At 35.2% G+C, this 19,349-nt stretch overlaps 2 protein-coding genes and 1 long non-coding RNA gene across 5 annotated transcripts in view; 1 reads left to right on the top strand and 2 right to left on the bottom strand.

Annotated features, from left to right (window-relative positions):
- LOC111511424 (calmodulin-A) overlaps nt 1–19,349 on the bottom strand; it is a 181,027-nt gene that overhangs the window by 93,980 nt on the left and 67,698 nt on the right. The gene's annotated exons all lie outside the window — the stretch shown is intronic.
- Nucleotides 1–19,349, top strand: part of LOC111512220 (troponin C) — a 90,477-nt gene that overhangs the window by 31,834 nt on the left and 39,294 nt on the right. The gene's annotated exons all lie outside the window — the stretch shown is intronic.
- Nucleotides 263–3,965, bottom strand: LOC141485900 (uncharacterized). The gene is made up of 2 exons (XR_012467521.1): nt 2,426–3,965; nt 263–2,367 (listed from the first exon to the last, which is right to left on the bottom strand). It is a non-coding gene; the product is annotated as an uncharacterized lncRNA (long non-coding RNA).

Genomic DNA, 19,349 nt, shown 5'->3' with positions numbered 1-19,349 from the left:
AGAAATCTTTTTCAGATTTGTTATTAGACCTATTACGCATTTCAGTATTCAAATCTATATAAGGCTTCATCCAACATGATTGCTTAAACCTCAATACTCTATGTGTGTTCATCACTATCAAACCATGATTGACAGCTTGCTGTAAGTTTCTATAGTGAACAATATATTTTCTTTTGTCGTTTAAATTTGGAATTAATTTGGGAACTTTCGATTTTGCATATGGAGGTATCAAACGTTCAACTAAGAATGGTAAATCGGAATGTTTATCATGAAGTTCTTGGGGATAATGTATATCCACTTCCAATACATATCCATAAGGACTATCAATATCCACATTCATTATATCAAGATTGAGAATTTCATGAGGTGCTAACCATGAAAATTCACCTGTTGGTAATGGTTGCGACATGCTATGACCATATAGATTTGTTGCATCCAAATATGAAATGAATGAAGATGGTTCATTTGGATTATAATCCGGTAAAAATTTATTGTTTGCTTTATGTTTCCTTTCACTACATTGACTTATTCCACCACGAATACCTTTTTGAAAGAAGTGAACCATATCAATATCAGTTAGTAATTCCAATTCAATATTAGTATATTTCAACATGGCATCCCACGATAATCCGGGTGCAGTGAAGTATTGTGCCGGATCCAATTTATATTTATCAACAGATATATTTCTAAAGTTTTCAAAAATGTCACATAATAGTAACACATCTGACTTTAAATATAAATCAGAGTATTCACCCAAATCCTGACATTCGAATAAATTCCAAACAAGTTGAGCTCTCCCATAATCATTATCTGATACATGTTCACAATTGAGTTTATCATAAAATTGATTTTTGGTTGGAAGTCTTGGATGATTCAGTTTTTCGATGTCATCAACAAAACTATAGGGAAATACACCTTTCTTTCTCATCAAATTGAAATTTTCAATTTGTGGGAAATGTTTGCGCATCTCGATACACTGATCAGATGTTAAATTTGCACCTAAATTCTCCAAAGAACTAGGCATGAATCTGAAACTATCAATGAATCTCATTTTCAAATAATTCTTCTTCACCCTACCATCTTTATCCGTATAGGAGTGTGTAAAGAGATGTTTTGTGAAAGATATATATTTCTCATTAGTTTGTGGGATGACATCCACTTTATCTTTGTTTTTATACAATTCCTTTATGAATAAATGACAATCATATCCACTGAGATTGTGAAAAATTATAGGAATGAAATTTGGCAATTTAAAATTCAAATTACAAGATGAATGAGCAGCAGGGGACCTTTTTTTTCCTGTGAGGTGACAATGATCCCTCACTTTGACTTCGCCATCATTAAATTGTTTGGAACAAATGCCACAATTTGTGGCAGAAGCAAACTGTTCCTCTTCCTCAGGAGTTTGTACATCCATAGGAATAGGAAACCTGAGATGATTTTCATAAATATTTTTCAAATCATCTTCGATTTTGCTAACGAATTTCTGGGCTGCATCCATACCCCTATACGAAACAAATTTTGATAAATCATCATTGTATGAACATTTAATCAAATAAGCAAATGAATAAGGCTCATGTTTGAATGTCTTGATCGAATACGAGTATTCAGGATTTGGTTTAGTGGTTTGAATCGGCTTCAGTACTGATTCAAAATCGGCATACACTACAAATGGTACCTTCATTTGTTTCTCAAAGTTTTCAAAAGTTAGTATATTTTCAGGTACCGTTTTCCCATATTTATTGACTTTGAAATTGGTTGATGGTGTTGTAGTACTCAAGTGATTACAATCATTTATCTTATGACGTAATAGTAATTGTTCATTAGAAAAATATAATAAACAGCCATCACAAAAATATTTCTTATGTTCATGAGCCGATAATTGGCTTGAAACTAATCTTGAAAGATCTTTAATCCAACAATAATGATTATTACCGAAATCATCTGTGATAAGTAACAAATTGACATGTCTTCTAAGTCTTCTCTGAGAGTAACGTAATGGTCCAATTATTTCATACATTATTTTACCCTTCTCGAATTTACTTTCTAAACCGTACACATTAACTGAAATATCATTCTTGTCTTCAAATTTCACAATATCTTTCAACTTTACCGGAAAATTCATACCTGTTACATCTATGACTGTACTGAAATGTGGATACGATGAAACTTCTGATGTTCTATCGATTGCAGGATGTAGTGCTGAAGTAATAGCCCATGCAAAACAATGCTGATCTTCATTACGGACATTAACCACGGCCTTCCTACGCTCGATACATTCAGGCAGCTTCACATATGAACATCCACTGAGCGGGCTGTATTTATTAATGTTCAACTCCAGAAACATGATTTTTTCACAAGTCCAACCTTAAATACAGAACAATATTACTAATCCATCCAATTAAAACTTGGTAGAAATGTTTACCTGAATCACGTTCCTGGAATTCTGTAGTTTGAGCGATAATCCCATTTCGAAATCCATCAAATAAGGAATTCAAATCAGTAGATTGATCAACTGTTCTATTCTGTGAATTAAATGATTTGGTTTCCTTCAGGTCTTGTGTTTGTAGAATATAACTCCCAAATACTTCCATATTCACTTTGATGATTTTGTGAACCCTGATGGCCGATTCCAATAATTCTATAACTTTCTGCCTGATTTCATTAAAGAATAACATGTAATCGGTGGAAACAATGGAACTCTGCACCCTGTATGTCGCAATCCGACGTTTGAAGGCGCTCTTTATAATTTGAACACCATCACTGAATTGAACACATGTATTATTCTTATGTTGTAGAGTTCTATTGTGAGAATTCACTTGAGTCAATGGAATCATCACATTACAACAATTACATGTGTACATAGGTGCTGCAGCGTCATCTAATCTCACTCGTTTCACTGATGGCCCTCCTTGGCAACTCTGGAGCTGATGACGACGAAGGTTGTCACTACGGGTAAAAGATTTACCACATTCACAAGAATACATTTTCTATGATATGTTCTCACTAACTCACTCGATGGAAACTGACATAACCAACACTCGCCCGCTTCTTAAATACCATAATCCACGTCGCCTGCGCATCACCGTAGAGAGTGAGGGTAGGTAAGGACACATCGATGCATCCACTAGAGATGCCTGACGTCACAGCCAAGCCCATCTCCCAATTTGATGCGAGTTGCCGGCACGAGCAAGCAGTGATCGTTGCGCTCTCGGAGAGGGCAGACGTTTGCACAGTCCTCGCCCGCCTGCGTGTCACCATCAATAGCGAGGGTAGGGTGATGCGTTACGTCACATCATTCACTGCTTCGAGAGCGATAGCCGAACAAGCAATTGTCGTTGCGCTCTCGGAGAGGACAGACGTTAGCACAGTCCTCGCCCGCCTGCGTGTCACCATTGATGGCGAGTCTGGGGCGTTACGTCACATCCTTCACTACATCGAGGGAGGTGAGAGCAGACTGATGAATACGCATTACTCTGCCACACGTCGTGGAGTGAACATGTCGCTCTCTAGCCGTTGAACGGTTATTGCTGTGACGTCACTCCACTACTAACTTAGTGCCCTCACACCGATGGAGCATTCATTACTTGGAGGATCTTCGAAGTATGCAGACGTATGTTTGTACATAGACAAACAAGCACATGATGAAACCCTGTACCGTGCATTCTCTAACACACACACACACACACATACACACACAAAATCTCATATGAAAAAAAAATCTGAACGATCCATGCACCAGACACTTCAAGGTCACAACGCCTTGACTTCACTGCACAACAAAAAAAAAGCAAATAACACGTCATATTGGTGGGGGGAGTATTAGAACCGGGAAAAAATTTCTGAACGATCCATACACCACACCCTTCAAGGTCACATCACATTGACTTCACCAAACAACAACCAATAAAAAAGCAATTAATACGTCATAGTGGTGGGGGGAGGCTTAGAACCGGCTCAAATCTCCTACTCAGCTCCTTTATCTCCAATAGAAGCGTCTTTTGATTTTAAGCGATTCCAAACTTTTTCTGTAAGTTCCTGATCTACTATTTGTCTATCTGCACAAGATTGTTGGGATTATGTAAGTATGCAATATCATACAATTTCGTTCCAAGACTGCGATGCTGATAGCCAGGTGAGTGCAATTCGAATGGATGAGGAAATTGACCAATCCTCTATCCTCTATCCTCGTATCAATAAAGAAATCGATACGAAACCCTGCTTATATAGTCTCCATCTGTCATAAAATGTGCATACTTGAGGAGAAGCAGCAGTTTTTCATCGATAATTTCAATGAAAAAGTGGGTGGAGGATTGGGAAATGGTGTTAAATAGCGTCATGGATCTATATTCCCAGTATCTTTTCGCGATCTGATCACACAGGTCTGCGATGAAAACATTGTAGGATATTTAACAAGTGATTTTAATAGTATTTTGTGTACAGATTACGGAGAATAATAAAAATTCACCTGAAATTTTCTTATTGAATGGGTTTTTAGGTTCGGTATGGGTTCGATGTTTCTGTATTAGATAGCCTATATAAGCGGTAAATTGAGTCTGGATTATGGAGCTTTTATGATGAACAAGTTACTACACAATGTGAGTGTATATCTAAAATAAAATACTGTTTTAATCTATACATTTCAATAAAAAACTATTTAGTACAAGATCTGAGCCTCCTAAAACACTCAGCAGAAGTTTTAGAGTCTGAACTTAAAGAAAGACATATGTTAGCCCCCGGCTAACCGTACCGATTAAGAGAAAAGAAATTTGTCCCTTTTTTTACACAAGAGGGTGACCTAGTTTTCTGCAACAATATACCCGGCGTCATGGAAATGTTCAAGATAACGTATGAACCAGAAAAATGAACACTTTTCATCGATTCATCAAAAAAAGTTTGAAAGCTGTACTTCTTCACTTCTGTGCCTGTTGGACACTCAGTCCATTTGAAAGAATGCTACGAAAATATTGAATTAGTTCTCAATAAGCTCAGCTACTCTGCTCATAAGTGAACCATTTGTGGAGACTTGAGAGTTATTTCAATGTTACTAGGTCCACAAAGTGGTTACACTAAGTTTCCATGTTTCCTAAGTGAATGGGATAGCCGTGACAGGAAACAACACTATGTCAAGCAGGTGTGGTCAATAAGAAAGGGTCTTATTCCTGGAGCTAAAAATGTTGAAAAACAAAGTTTAGTGGATCCTAAAAAATCTTACTACCACCACTTCATATAAAATTGGGGCTAATGAAACAGTTTGTGAAAGCATTAGACAAAGAAGGAGATTGTTTCAAGTATCTTTCTGAAAAGTTTCCTGGTCTATCCGATGCTAACCTAAAAGAAGGAGTCTTCGTTGGGCCTGACATAAGAAAACTTTTAAAAGATGAAAGCTTTGTAACTAAAATGGAAATTAAAGAAAAAAATGCCTGGAATTCATTTAAACTTGTTATAACAGGCTTTCTTGGAAACAAAAAAGACCCAAACTACAAAACTTTGGTTGCTGAATTGATACTAAACTACAAAATGTTGAGCTGCAACGTGAGTGTCAAAGTTCATTTCCTTCACTCACATCTGGACTACTTTCCCGAAAATCTAGGGGCTGTAAGAGAGAAATAAGGAGAACAGTTCCATCAAGACATGAAAGGAATGGAACGCAGATACCAAGGTCGGTGGAATGTTAACATGATGACAGACTACTGTTGGATGTAAAAAAGGGAAAATTCACAAGAACACAGCCAAAAAAGTACCAAAACAAGCTTTGACGGAAAAATATCACGTTTTTACAAAGACTTATAATCACTTCGCAAACATTTGTGTATCACTATTATGCTCAGTTCAGCTATGTAGCATTATTTTTTTTTTGCTTTTACTTCATGTTGAAATAAAAATAAATCCGCAATTCTTCGTTTTTTGTACTTTTTCAATTATTCCATACTTATTCCGTAGGCAAACCTCACGTGATAGATAAAAACAAATGTCATTTTTGAAATCAGCGCAAAAAACTACATAAAGGTCAGTTAACGAAATCAAAACAATTTTTTAAAAAGTTTTTTTGCAAACCTGTGTTATTTATTAATGAGGAAATTGACCAATTTTCTACCAATTTCATTTGAAGGCAATTTAGTGAATCTGTATCGTTTCATAACCCCCATTTAAATATAAAAATCGATACAGAACCCTGCTCCAACTGTCATACAATGCGCATACTTGAGTTGAAGCAGCATTTTTCCATCGATAATGTCAATGAAAAATTGGGTGGTAGATCGGGAAATGGTGTTAAATAGCGTAATGGATCTTTATTTTCATTATCCATTCGCAATCTGATTATTGGACCTTCTAACTGAGACATACAAATGTTATGATTTCTCTGTCGACTCATCCTCTAGGATTAGGATTTGCAAATGTTTATCTTCATTAAGAGTTTCTTCAAGTGGAGCAAATATAGCGTTCCTGTGATAATATAGTTATAGGTATGGTTGAATTCTATCACGGATGCTTGGAATACTAACTGACTGAGAGATAGTGATTTCCGTGTAATTCAATGCTGATAACTTTGGAAGTAGGTATTTTGATCATAATTTTTCTTTCAGTTTATATCACATACATCTTTATGAATTATTTTCCATCGCTGAGTTGATCGATCACTTTCTTACTTTCTTTGAAAGTTGCCTACCATTTTTTGTATTATGGTGAATTGATCTTAACAGAGATTGACGAAAAATTGAGCAACAGCGGAAATCACAAGAGTCCTGGCTGAGATATTTGAATATGAACAACTCTAAAAGACTGTCGACACGTTGGACAATTAAAATCCACTACGAAATGCACATACTGTGGATACTCATCAGTAAACTTCGATCCTTTCTGGGATTTGTCTCTCCCCATACCACAAAGAACTGGCCAATTGAGTTTATCACATTGCTTGTATTCCTTCACAAGAGAGGAAACTCTGGATGGAGATGAAAAACCAAGGTGTTCGAGGTGCAAGGAAAGGAGAAAATGTATAAAGTTCCTATCAATCTATACGTTTCCCCGTATTTTAGTAATTCATTTAAAAACATTCCCTCCAACGAAAAGATTCAGAGGCAAATTGAATGTTTCCATTGTATCTTCTTCAGACGGATTAGATATGAGCAATTATGCAGCAGACAATGTAGCTCCTTGTCGATATAATCTGTATAAACTTTCAAATCACAGTGAGACTTCTTATCACGGGCATTACACAGTATATTGCAGACACCCTTATAGTGGCACGTGGCATGAATAAAACAATTCACACGTGTCCCCAATTTCACCAAGATCACTTGTGAATGATTAGGCATATGTCATCTTTTATGAACAGGAGAGAACGAAGCTGCACCTTTGGGGTGTCTTTTTTTTCTCTTCTTTTTTTTATAAACTTAGTTCTCTGAATTGATTTGTATTTTATATTACATCTAATAAACTTAACTAGGAGTGAAAAGCTTTTTCCCAAAAACCTAATCATTCCGGATGATATTTGCCTTTTCAATTCGAATAAAAATATTCCACTGTTCATTTCCATATTCATTTTATTGAATTTTGCTGCTGATTGAAGAGACCGACTTCAAAGCAATAACAATATGTCAAAAAATTCAATATTTACACAGTGTGAAATTGATTATGAAGTCTTTCTTGTGCGGGGATTTCTCATTTTATGTAAACACCTGTCCTATTACTGCATTCCGTGACGGAATTCTAATTAATGTGTTATGATCCTTGAACATGAAAATTGGAGTGTCTAGCTTTTTTCGATAAACACCGGTTCTCAAAGATACTGACCTGGATTCTTGCCAAACGCTTTTCCCCGTTGAATACATCGGTACTCAACATGATTGAATATCATTCATTAGCAGATTAAAATTCAAACTGCACAAAAAATCTATGCCTTCATTGAAAGCTTGTTGAAGATTATTCTTGTCCGTTTATTTATTTTACATTGCTTTTTTTACCGTTGCCAGATATGAAGTATTTTTCTTGATAAATTGTGGAGTATGAAAATCTATCTACTTTATTTGAATTTTTGTTCTTCACGTATGTTGTTCACATATGGTGAAACAAAAAAAAGTGAAACAAAAAAAAGTCCATCTATTTCCGTTTCAGTAGTATCTATTGATCAGTTGTGATACATATATGTATTCTCCACTCTCCCTTCCCCCTTTACTCCTTCTTTTTTCTCTCTCTGATGAAAATTGTTCAATTGATCACTGGTTATGATCAAATACTAAAAGGAATGAAGCTCAAAAATCATATTTGTCACAATGGCTATTCCAGTTTAGACAGTGATATAAATAAAGTCCAAGGAACTTTCATACATCAGCCTGAGAGGAAGTAGAGAATTACTACTACGTCAGAAAGATAATTTGGGAGTTTCATTTTATTTTTCTTTGGAAAACTCATGATTTCCATCTTAGAGTAGAAGAGATGTATCGTCTGGATATATGATGAATGTTTAAGTTAGTTTCTGGGTTTTGCCGAAGTCTTCTCTGGTTACAATCTCCTAACGTTTCAAGTGCAACTGCGGCAGTCATCTTCAGTGACGTGGTCGAAGTTCCCTTCTTGAGGATAAAAAACACAGAACAGGGTGATAATTGAAAATACTTCTGAATACTACTCACTCGTATATATATGTATATATATATATATATATATATATATATATATATATATATATATATATATATATATATATATATATATATATATATATACAGGGTCCTGCAACAGTGGCGCGGTGTTCCATATCTCTATATAGGAAGCAGATAGGAATCTAATTTTCTATAATATTACCTTATTGCTCGAGCTCGACAAAATAAAAATATTGGCGGTCACACAGGGTGTTCGATTTTTTCTGGGCGGATCCCAACTGTGTCTTTTTAAATGGCAACCTATATTTTTTATCGCTTTTTCGGTTTCTTCATAGAAAATAAAATAAACTTTATGTATATCTGTACTTCGAAAATATTGACGGTTTTCGAGATATCTAGCATGACAGGTTTTTTTTTCCAATATTCGTCACTCAGAATATTTGAAATTATAAAGTGGTGCCAAGTCCAGTTGAAATTTTTTTTTGGTCGAATATTCTACATTGGTAACTCTCTCAAACGATATATCTGAAATCGACCTGTGATATACAGGGTATGAAAAACCGCTTGCCAAATATTGTAAATGAAAATTTGCAAAATCTTCCTTATATTAAATAGAACACCCTGTATATTATTGATCCATAAGAAGCGCCAACGAAACCTCTACAAATTTCATTAAGTATTCCCTATGGCTAAGTTCAATAGTTTTTCTTAAATGAGCATTTCTTTCGAAAAATGGTCATTTTTTCAAAGCGAAATCCATTTGACGACTGATAAAAATATACGAAAGATATCTTGTTTCAATTTTGTACATTAGAAGGTGTCCAAACAAATATTTTTTAACGAAATAAATGTATGTACCTATCACTTTTTGCTAAATGGAAAATTATTTTTTCATTGGATGCAGAATTTCACTCATAAATCGTGCAATATCAAACCAAACAAGTTAAAAGAAAGAAACATTATAAATAACTATTTTTTTCATGTTATTATATTCATTCAGAGCTTGAGTTCTAGATATTCAAATTTGTCAACTGGCAAATTACAAAACTACAAAAGGGAGAGTTTAATTAAGGTTGATAATGAAACTTTTATAAAATATGTTCAACATTTCTTCTTCCATTTTCTTGAATGCAGAGCTGAAGTCTCTGTCTTTTTCAAGCGGAATTAAGTACTTTTTTAATTCTTTCCTGCCAGTATTCTTCGGTAATATTAGATACTCCTTCTTTAATAAGCTCTATTACCTTTTTATCAAATTTTGTTTGCAGGCATGTTAGGCGTACACAATTTCGAATCATCAGTCCACCCATTCGCAACTGTGTCGTGAGTGTCATACCAAATTTCGTCCAAATAGAGAATTTGTCGTTGTTCTTGTCTATATTTAGTTATTTGTTCTAAGTATTTATCACGCAATTTCCCTATTCTTCTGCTTTCCATAACTGCTTGACGTTTGCTTATTATTTTAAATCTGAATCCTAGTTTCTTTATCCAATTCTGGAAAGTTTTGTCACAGCAGCTCACGTTATGGCCGGAAGTATTCAATTTCTTCCTTATAATTTGAGTTGTAGGAATCTCATTGCTTCTGTAACAGTCGTATATTGTGTTTTCTAATGATTTTATTAGATGAACATCTGAAAGTTTTGATAATTCCGTATCACATCGTGACTTGCGTTCATAAGGTTTGTTTTTGAATATTTTACGTACAGATGAGAAAGGATTTTTTTTTAAATCTGATGTAGCTTATAATAGTTTGTATCCCTCGAAACCAAACTTGAGATGTGGATTCTTATATACATTAAAACATACTCTCTGTGTTTCAATATTCAAATGCATCTGAATCTTATTCACTAGAGAAAGTCTGCGTTGTTATCACACTCGTCATTACGACGCCAAGGACGCCACATTTCAAGCAGATAACTCAAATCGCAATCAGTTCCTGAAGAACTGAACAAGACGGTGATAACCTTTCCCGATTTATATTCTTCACCGTAACGTGACCTCAAATTCAATAAAATGACCCTTCAGTCAATCATAAAACTCGGTTAGTAAAAATTATCCAACGCGAACCGCCAATTCTACGGTCCACGTGTACTACTTCGCAGCCGGTTCATTTTTATGTATTGGTTTTTTTGACCTTTGAGAGTGCCGAGAACCTTAAGTATACACAATATCGTTTACTTCGACTATACCTGAGATCATCACAACGTTTCGTAAAGATTGCATTTGCCATATTCAAGTACTATACTTCATCCCTTCCCCTAGGGTGTAGTTATGGTGCAGAAGTCCTGATTGGTCGAGGACAAGCACGCTTGGTGGGAAATATTCTGGTTGGTTGGAAGAGTATATGAGTGGTGTCATGTGTCTCGCTGAACTGGGGCCATATGGGTGATGTGTCTGCTGTTGGCGGTGCAATGGCCTCGGTTTTCAATATGGTTTGCCATGTAGCTGAGTGGAATTGTGCATCATAACTCATTTAGACTGTCAACTTTGATTGCTTTCTTGAATCACAGAAAGTGTACAAGTCTATTTTTTTTGAATGGTTTGGTGAATTCCTACAATTGTGGCTACTGGGCTGATACAAACCCAATATTTTTTCAAGAGCCTAATATTCAACACTCCAATTATTGGACTTTTGAGTAGATTCAAAAGCCACAAATTCGATGTGTGGTTAATAAGCTTTCATGTGGAAAAATATCAAAATTTTATTTCTTTTTTGGGAAATGTTAACTTTTCAACAGACTTTCAACTCTGTATACACATTATCACAATCAATTGAGTCTATAGATACATTTTCCGTATAAGAATTATATGAAATTATCCAAATATATATTTCATTCTCAATGAACTACAGAGAGGTGTGTATAAGGGAGTATATTAGTTCATATGATTTTCGGTCACGCAACTTCTTGAAATTTATAGCGTTGAGACATGCACATTACTATTTTCAACTCGCTTTCTGTCCATTATTTTTACGATTGAATAATTTTACCAAGAAAATCAACTAACTGAAGATAAGAGTGGCAGTAATGAAATAGTGTTATTAACTTAAAAAGTTTAGTATTGGAATGTGTAACATTTTTCATAAAATATGGTCTGAATTTCATGCACGATACTTTTTTCATTCAATAATTATACTTGCAAAAATAACTTCACTATTTTTATGAAAACTCTTCAAAAAGATATGTAGAGCATACATAAAAATTTCTTTCAGACACAAACTGAAAAACAGAATCATTTCGAAATAGCTACGCTCACATGAATATCAAATTAGACGTTTTGTCCTTTAGAAACAACTACTTCCATACGAATATTGAGTTATGGAATTGCAACGCCACTTACCTGAACCATTATCCAAAGTCTGAAGACGTAACACTTGTATTATCACTTCATCAGAACCATGTTGGATTACTTTTCTAGAGGGAGCATTCATTCCTTTCATAACATCACGACCAAAAGAGAAACATCTGTTTCTGTCACGATGACAGTACATTTACTTCTAGTTATTTAAAAAAAACGGACCTCTATTGAAAAATATTTCCTTTTCAATTTGAATTGAATTCATATGGCTAGGATTATCTGTCTGTAAATGGTACTGATGACACGAGGAGTCAATTGTCTCGTTCCGAAACTTCGAAGTACGCAATTGAGAATGATAGTGTTCATGTAATTCCATGTCCATATGAAAGCAGTGTTTTTGAACGGATTTTTTCTTTCGTGTGATTAATAGTTATGTAGAAGTATTCATTTCGTGTATACTCTCCATACTCTGATGAATATTTGTCAGTAAAGATTATTTTATGAAAAATGAGGATTTGAACTTCCTATGTTTTTGTACCACTATGTCTTTGTAACTATCACAGTAGTTCCGTCTTGATCTCTAATCACATTGTAACAATTACATCCATCAACTCAATGATTATTTCATCCTTCTCTTTTAGAAATATTCCCTTCTCAGTTTGACTATAGGTACTTTTTTTCAAATGTATATAAGGCTGCATAACTCAAGTGAAATGAATGTAATCTATTGTTTTCCGAAAACAATTACGTTTCAATAACTCGATACACAGAAAATTTAAATGTCAGAATATTTTGAAAAATCCTCAAAGGTATTCTGACATTATAATAATAATAATAATAATATTTATTTGTAGTTCCATATAAATACAATAATCATACAATCTATAAAAATGATTGAAATAAAACTACAAATAAGGCTAGAAACAACATGTACCGGAAGGGTACTGTTGATCTTAGTTCTAGCCTTGAAGAAAAGAAAACTAAACGAGAGAGAAAAAAAAGAGGAAGGAGAGAGGGAAGAGAGAGAGAAAGAGAGGAAGAAAACATGTCAAATTTATTACTGAAAATTTTTCAAAAGTATAAAATCTATGAAATCAATGGCTTTCTGATTGAGCAGCGATGAGATATTTTTTGTAACAGCACTTAAATGAAGAAACTTTACTAACTTTATATTTTTGTGGAATATTATTGTACAAACTATATATATTATAATTGAAGGATCGTCGATATAGAGTGGTTCGATGGGGCGGCGGAGTTTAGAATGGATGGAGTTTAGAAATTAACAAATTTCCATGAAAAACTAATGAATTAAAAAAAAATCTGTTTTTCCGTTAATCAGCTGTCGGCCCCATACGAAGGACAACTCTCAAAAGTTGAGAACTTGTGCGAGCTAAGGACTAACGAGGTCTTACCTTTTAACGTGTGATTCCTAACACGGTTGCAGAATCATTCCAGCTCCAACCAGATAAATTCTCTCGAGAAAAATATCTGGTCGAGGCGGGAATCGAACCCACGCTCTTCCGATCGTGAGTCGGGCGCACTACCACCGCGGCCAATTCCACAACAGTAACAGTAGTTCAATTGAAATTATTATATCGTTCTAAAGTATAATACACACCTTCACAAAGATTTCAATGACTATAGGATTTGACTGAGGATTTTCTAGTGATCAGATGAACTTTAAATTTCAAAAAACAAGAAAAGCTATAGTTCTCATTCTTTAAATTCAACTTAATTCACATGTATCATGAAAAATATCAACATTTATCTCAACCTCAACCTCACCTCAAAGAATACCTAAGGAAGACCCAGCATTGAGGACATAACAGGAATAGTTGAGCATAGCTCCATAAAATCAATAGTTTTCGATGGAATTTTGAAAACGTCAACCCTGTAAAATTCTGACTTCGAAGACACAGTTCTCTATAATTGAATCAAGTCTCAAATTTCTTTATCTCAAAACAAATGAAAAGCTGTTTTTGTTGAGTTGATGACAAAACAGCGTCGTGAACTCGTGAACCCATATCAACAATTTCACAAAACTACTCATGCCACAGAACTACCATGAAATCAGTCGAGTTTCAGACACATTGCTCTCTTGGTGGGGACTTTCTTACATTGAGTGAAGTATTACACCGAAATCAATCTGTAAGTGATCACACGATCGATTTTTCAGCAAGGTCCTGCTGGCAAGATCCTCTGTTCAAAATAAGATTGATTTTCATACTTCTCAAAAAATATTCGGTAATTCAAAATGGACCACATCACATATAATACACTTGTGTCAGCAATTTTCCAATTCACGAAGCAATTCTGATATGCACTTTTTGGTATATCCTTGAGCTCTTTCAGCGATTCGGTTTTTATCTCCCCTACAAACTTGGGATCATGAAAAAGTACCCGGGGGATCAAATCTGGTGGCTGAGTTATGATTACAGTATTGTTTTTGGTCAAAAAGTCACAAACAAGCAATGAAGAATGGTCAGGTGCATTATCGTGATGCGAAAGCCATGAATTGTTTTTTCACAATTCCAAATGTTTTCTTCGTTGAAGAAAACAGTCACCAAAACCTTGACAATTTATCAAACTTGGCGTGCTTCTTTTGGTCGTGGCTCTCCTGTGCATTTCCATTGGGAAGATTGTATTTTGGTTTCGATGTCATAACCATATATCTATCACTCGTCACCAGTTATGACCCGTTTGAGCAAAACTGGATCGTTGTTTTTTTGTCAAATTCAGCAGTTTCATAACGAAATTCGCTGCCACACGCTTCATACCCAAAATATCCGAAAAAATCGCATAGCATGAGTCAACCGATATGCCAACCTCCTCGGCAACTTCTCTAATAGAGATTTCAAGATTCTTTGTGACAATTTTTTTTACTTTCTCAACAGTTTCATCGGTTGTTGATGTGGTGGAGCGTCCAGCTCGAGCGTCGTTATTCACATCTCCTCGACCTCCTGTGAAAAGCTTGTACAATTTGTAAACTTTTTTTCTGACTCAGAGTACAATCACAGTATGCCACTGTCAGTATTTCAAGTATTTTTTAAACAAAAGCGTACTCAAGGAGCTGAGTATCCAAAACAGGGTCACTCTAGCTTGAGTACCCGGACATGATGGTCACAAGGGCAATGAGAAGGCCAATGTTCTAGCCCGTGAAGGCCCACCTAAGGCTATGATCGGCCCAGAACCTTTCTGGGTGGAAGCGAAAGCATTTATAAAAACGTTGATAAATTCATGGATGCATACCGAATCGATAGATTGGTGAAGTAAGCTCCCAGAAATAAAGCAGACGAAAAGGATCATAAAGAAACAATCGCCCACATTCACGGAAGACCTGCTGAACCACAACCGTAATAAGGATAGTGATGGTCTACTAACGGGGCATAGCCGACTCAGGAAATATATGGGCAACATGGGTCGGACAGAAGTAACCCAATACAGGTTCTGTCAAGAAGAGGAAGAAACCGTACTGCATGTGCTCTGTGAATGCGAAGCGATATCAGGGCAGAGACACGCAAGATGCGAAGAAGAGAACCAGAGGATGCCCAGCTATATGAAGCGGTCAGTGTCAAGGGTATAGAATCTCATCAAAGAGATCAAGCTAGACAATGAGCTCTAACAACCAATGAGCATCACAATAGATGTGAAAAGGGAGTCTCGTGGTGGCCGTGGTAGTGGACGGACGTGCTGATAACGTCCATCCACAAAGAAGGTACGTGGATGCCATGTGCTATCGTGTGGCTTCGTTTTGTATTGTGCTGTGCCAGTCCTTGCAATGAATATTGAAATGTGTGAGAGTTTTTAAAAAAGTGAAGTTCAAGGGCACCTTTATTCGGGCCGGTATTCAGGCTGGGGTGGTTCGGATAACCACCTAAAGGAGCCATATATGTGAATTCAAAAATCAGAGGGTCTCCCGAAAAGGAAGCGATCCAAGAAATATATATGTGAACAATCAAAAGGTCTCCTGATCAGGAAGCGATAGTAAAAAAGCACATCGTTTTTTATTATGAAAAGTGTGACGAAGAAGGGGTGGCAGCATGGCTTTGGGCAAGACTGCTGCGCCACTCTCCACGAAGCTTCTGTCAAACTAATGTCAATTTGCTAGGAGGAGTCTGGACAAATGCGCCCAAGTGGGAAGCAACGTCCATAAAATTTAAGAAAAAAAAAAGAAAAAAATAGATGTGAAAATGTCGCAGTGAATCAGGTCATGGGAATGCTCCCTGATAATTTGATCTAATCTAATACAATGACTCAGATTAAAATCACAGTATGCCACTGTCAATATTTCAAATATTTTCATACAAAATTTTAGTCAAATTTTTCATTTCATATTTGTCGACAGCAGTAAATTACCGAAAATGCAAAACACTTGTAACTTTCATCTCTCTCACCAACTAACCTGAACATGCTGAACAGCTGAAACTGTAAACATATATGATTTTGACGACTGTAACAACATAAAGTAATATAAAAACGCTAATAGAATGACCGTAAACCGCGAAATTTGAACATTAACCTTTTTTTTCAATAGACACGTACAAATATGAAACATCTACCACGATTTTCATTGCAAAGGAAATTTGCACAAATGTTCATTGGATATACTTCAATGATCATCGTTGTAGAAGGTGCATAACTCCCAAACCGGTCTGTAAGTGATCACACGATTTACTTTTCATATGCTCTGACTAATGTAACCCAAAATAATTAGAAAATGGTGATCCGATATGTCATTGTGCAGTCCACTGAAGACAATTAGGATCGAATGAAGATAATATATCTCTAGTTTTTCGGTGAATTCCCATTCAGAACCTGAACTGACTGGTGAATACCTTTTTTACCTACTTTCAGACTGGTCAATTTTTTGGTTCCTTTCGAATGAATAAATATTATTGTGTTGACATTGTTTGGAAGATGAATGTCGCCAATGAAAAGAGAAACAGAAGACTGTTTCAACATAACTCCTTGCCCTCGGTTGTCAACTCACTTGATATGTGATAACAATGTTTTCGTTTCTGGAGAGTATTTGCGAGGCGTCAACAAACTTTTCTCTGGACATATTTATGTGCTGGCAGCATTAAAAACATAAGTGTATACGACTGATTTATATATCTGCGGTTCAAATCATTCTTATATTATAGTTTATGGAATGTTGAAATCTTCGATCTACTCACAATTTTAGCTGAATTGTATCCACAACTGATGAATCAAAAATGTAGATACTGGACGTGGAAACCAATATCGATAGAAGTATTTTATGTAGAGGAGATATGGATGTCCTTTCAAATTTTCGTCGCAAATACCTCAATTAATTGAATGCGAGGGTTTTTTTCTGTTAAATCACTTGCTATTTTCTGAAAAGAAATCAAGTGGCCCTTTCCCATTTCAATTTCATAACAATACAATACAATACAATACTTTATTCTTCCTGAGACTTTTTTACAAGCATGGAAATCGTCATATACACAGTAAAGATTGGAGTTGAAAAATATCAAGTGATGAAATATGGAACATACATAAAAAAAAAATTAAATCAATAGTAGATGTAGGAGATGATTATATAAAACAATTTAAAAAATACATAGTATGAACAGTAGAATATTGACAAGCAAACAATCGTGATGTCAAGCAGCCAGATCAGTTTGAAAATATTCATCAAATGAATAAAATCCATTTTGGTAGAGAATATTTTTAACGCTATTTTTGAAATTATTGGGATTTGAAATTTTCTTAATGAATGTTGGAAGTTTATTGAATATTTTTATAGACATAACATGAGGTCCGTTTGATACAGATGTTAATTTGTGTACAGGAACTATCAGATTATAATATTGCCTAAGAGTTTGACCAGCAGCTATGCGGATGGTATCCCTTTGCTGAAACTCATGGTAGTGATTCTTAATGTAAGTGACACAATTCAAAATATACATGGATATCACAGTTAAAATTTGTAACTCAGTAAATAACTGCTTACAAGAATCACCATATTTTTCGAAACACATGGTTCTTAGTATCTTTTTTCGAGCAATCAACAGATCATTCAATTTGCTGCTGTTACCGTAGCAGACTAAGCAATAATTTAGACTTGAGTGAACATAGGGACAGAATTTCTGAGATTCCAAATGACGAAACAATGCTTGGATAATTTTATAGAAATAGAGTCAATATGATCATTCCAGGATAATTGGGAGTCAATGTTCAACCCTAAGAATTTGACTGATTTTTTCTGAACAATAGATTTAGTATTAGCTCTAACTAATATACTGCAGTCCATTACTCTAAGCGAGAAAACAATTGTATTAGATTTATTGCTATTTAGTACGAGACCGTTTCTGGCGCAGTAATTAAGCATATTAGCAACTGTAATATCAGCCTGGTCAGATAACCCTTCACAAGAAGAAGAACTCAATAAGAAGGACGTATCATCAGTAAACTGTACAGTACAATGTTGTTGATTGATATTAGAGATGTCGTTGACGAATAAGAGAAAGAGAGTAGGACCCAGGACACTACCTTGGGGAACACCTGTTAATATGTTACAATTTTCAGAATGATATATTCCAGATTTGAGCCTAACCTTAACAGATTGTGATCTGCCAGTCAGATAAGTCTTAATTCATTTTAGACTTTGGCCGCGAATTCCAGTATCATAAAGTTTATCGAGGAGAAGTTGATGGTTGATAGTATCAAATGCACGTGACAAATCAAATAGAATACTGAGCGATTTTTCGCCATTTTCAAATTTGGATAAAACATGATTGACCAGAGAAAGAGTAGCATCTTGGGTGGATAAACCAGATTGGAATCCATATTGGCTCTTTGCGAGTAGGTTATACTTTTTACAGAATGATACAAGTCTGATGAGATAGGATTTTTTGAAAATTTTTGAAAATGAAGACAGCAATGCAATACCTCTGTAGTTGGAGATTAAGTGCTTATCATTTTTCTTGTGAACAGGAGTAACAATAGCATGTTTAAGACACGAGGGAAATGAACCCTCAAGGAAAGAGAGATTAAGTAGGTATGTAAGTGGTTCAATGATTAGTTCAACAACATTCAACAATACTCTACCTGGTAATTCATCAATGCCACTAGAGTTCTTAGACGATATGAACTTGATGATATCAAGAAGTTCAGTTTCGTCTAAAGGATGAAGAAAAAAGAGTTAGTTTTTATATCGTGATGATGTTCACCAGCAGGTTTAGAATCATTGATTAGAGAATTTACAGAGTCAATAAAATAATCATTAAAGACTTGAGGAATAACAGGACCACCATGAACCCGAGTTCTATCATCAGTTTCAAAATAATTCGGAAAACAATTGCTCATATTATTGGATGTTGTATTCTGTTTAATTATATTCCAGGCAACTTTAGATTTGTTATCAGCTTTGAGGAATTTGTTACTGAAATACTCTTTTATTGAATGTTCAATTTTTTTTCTATGATT

This window comes from Leptinotarsa decemlineata, unplaced genomic scaffold, assembly GCF_025532065.1.
Source record: "Leptinotarsa decemlineata unplaced genomic scaffold, Ldec_3_MD MMD2_P_RNA_scaffold_2, whole genome shotgun sequence".
Taxonomy (NCBI): Eukaryota; Metazoa; Arthropoda; class Insecta; order Coleoptera; family Chrysomelidae; genus Leptinotarsa; species Leptinotarsa decemlineata.
The sequence above is the reverse complement of the archived record's forward strand: the minus strand, read 5'-3'. Positions and strand labels throughout refer to the sequence as shown.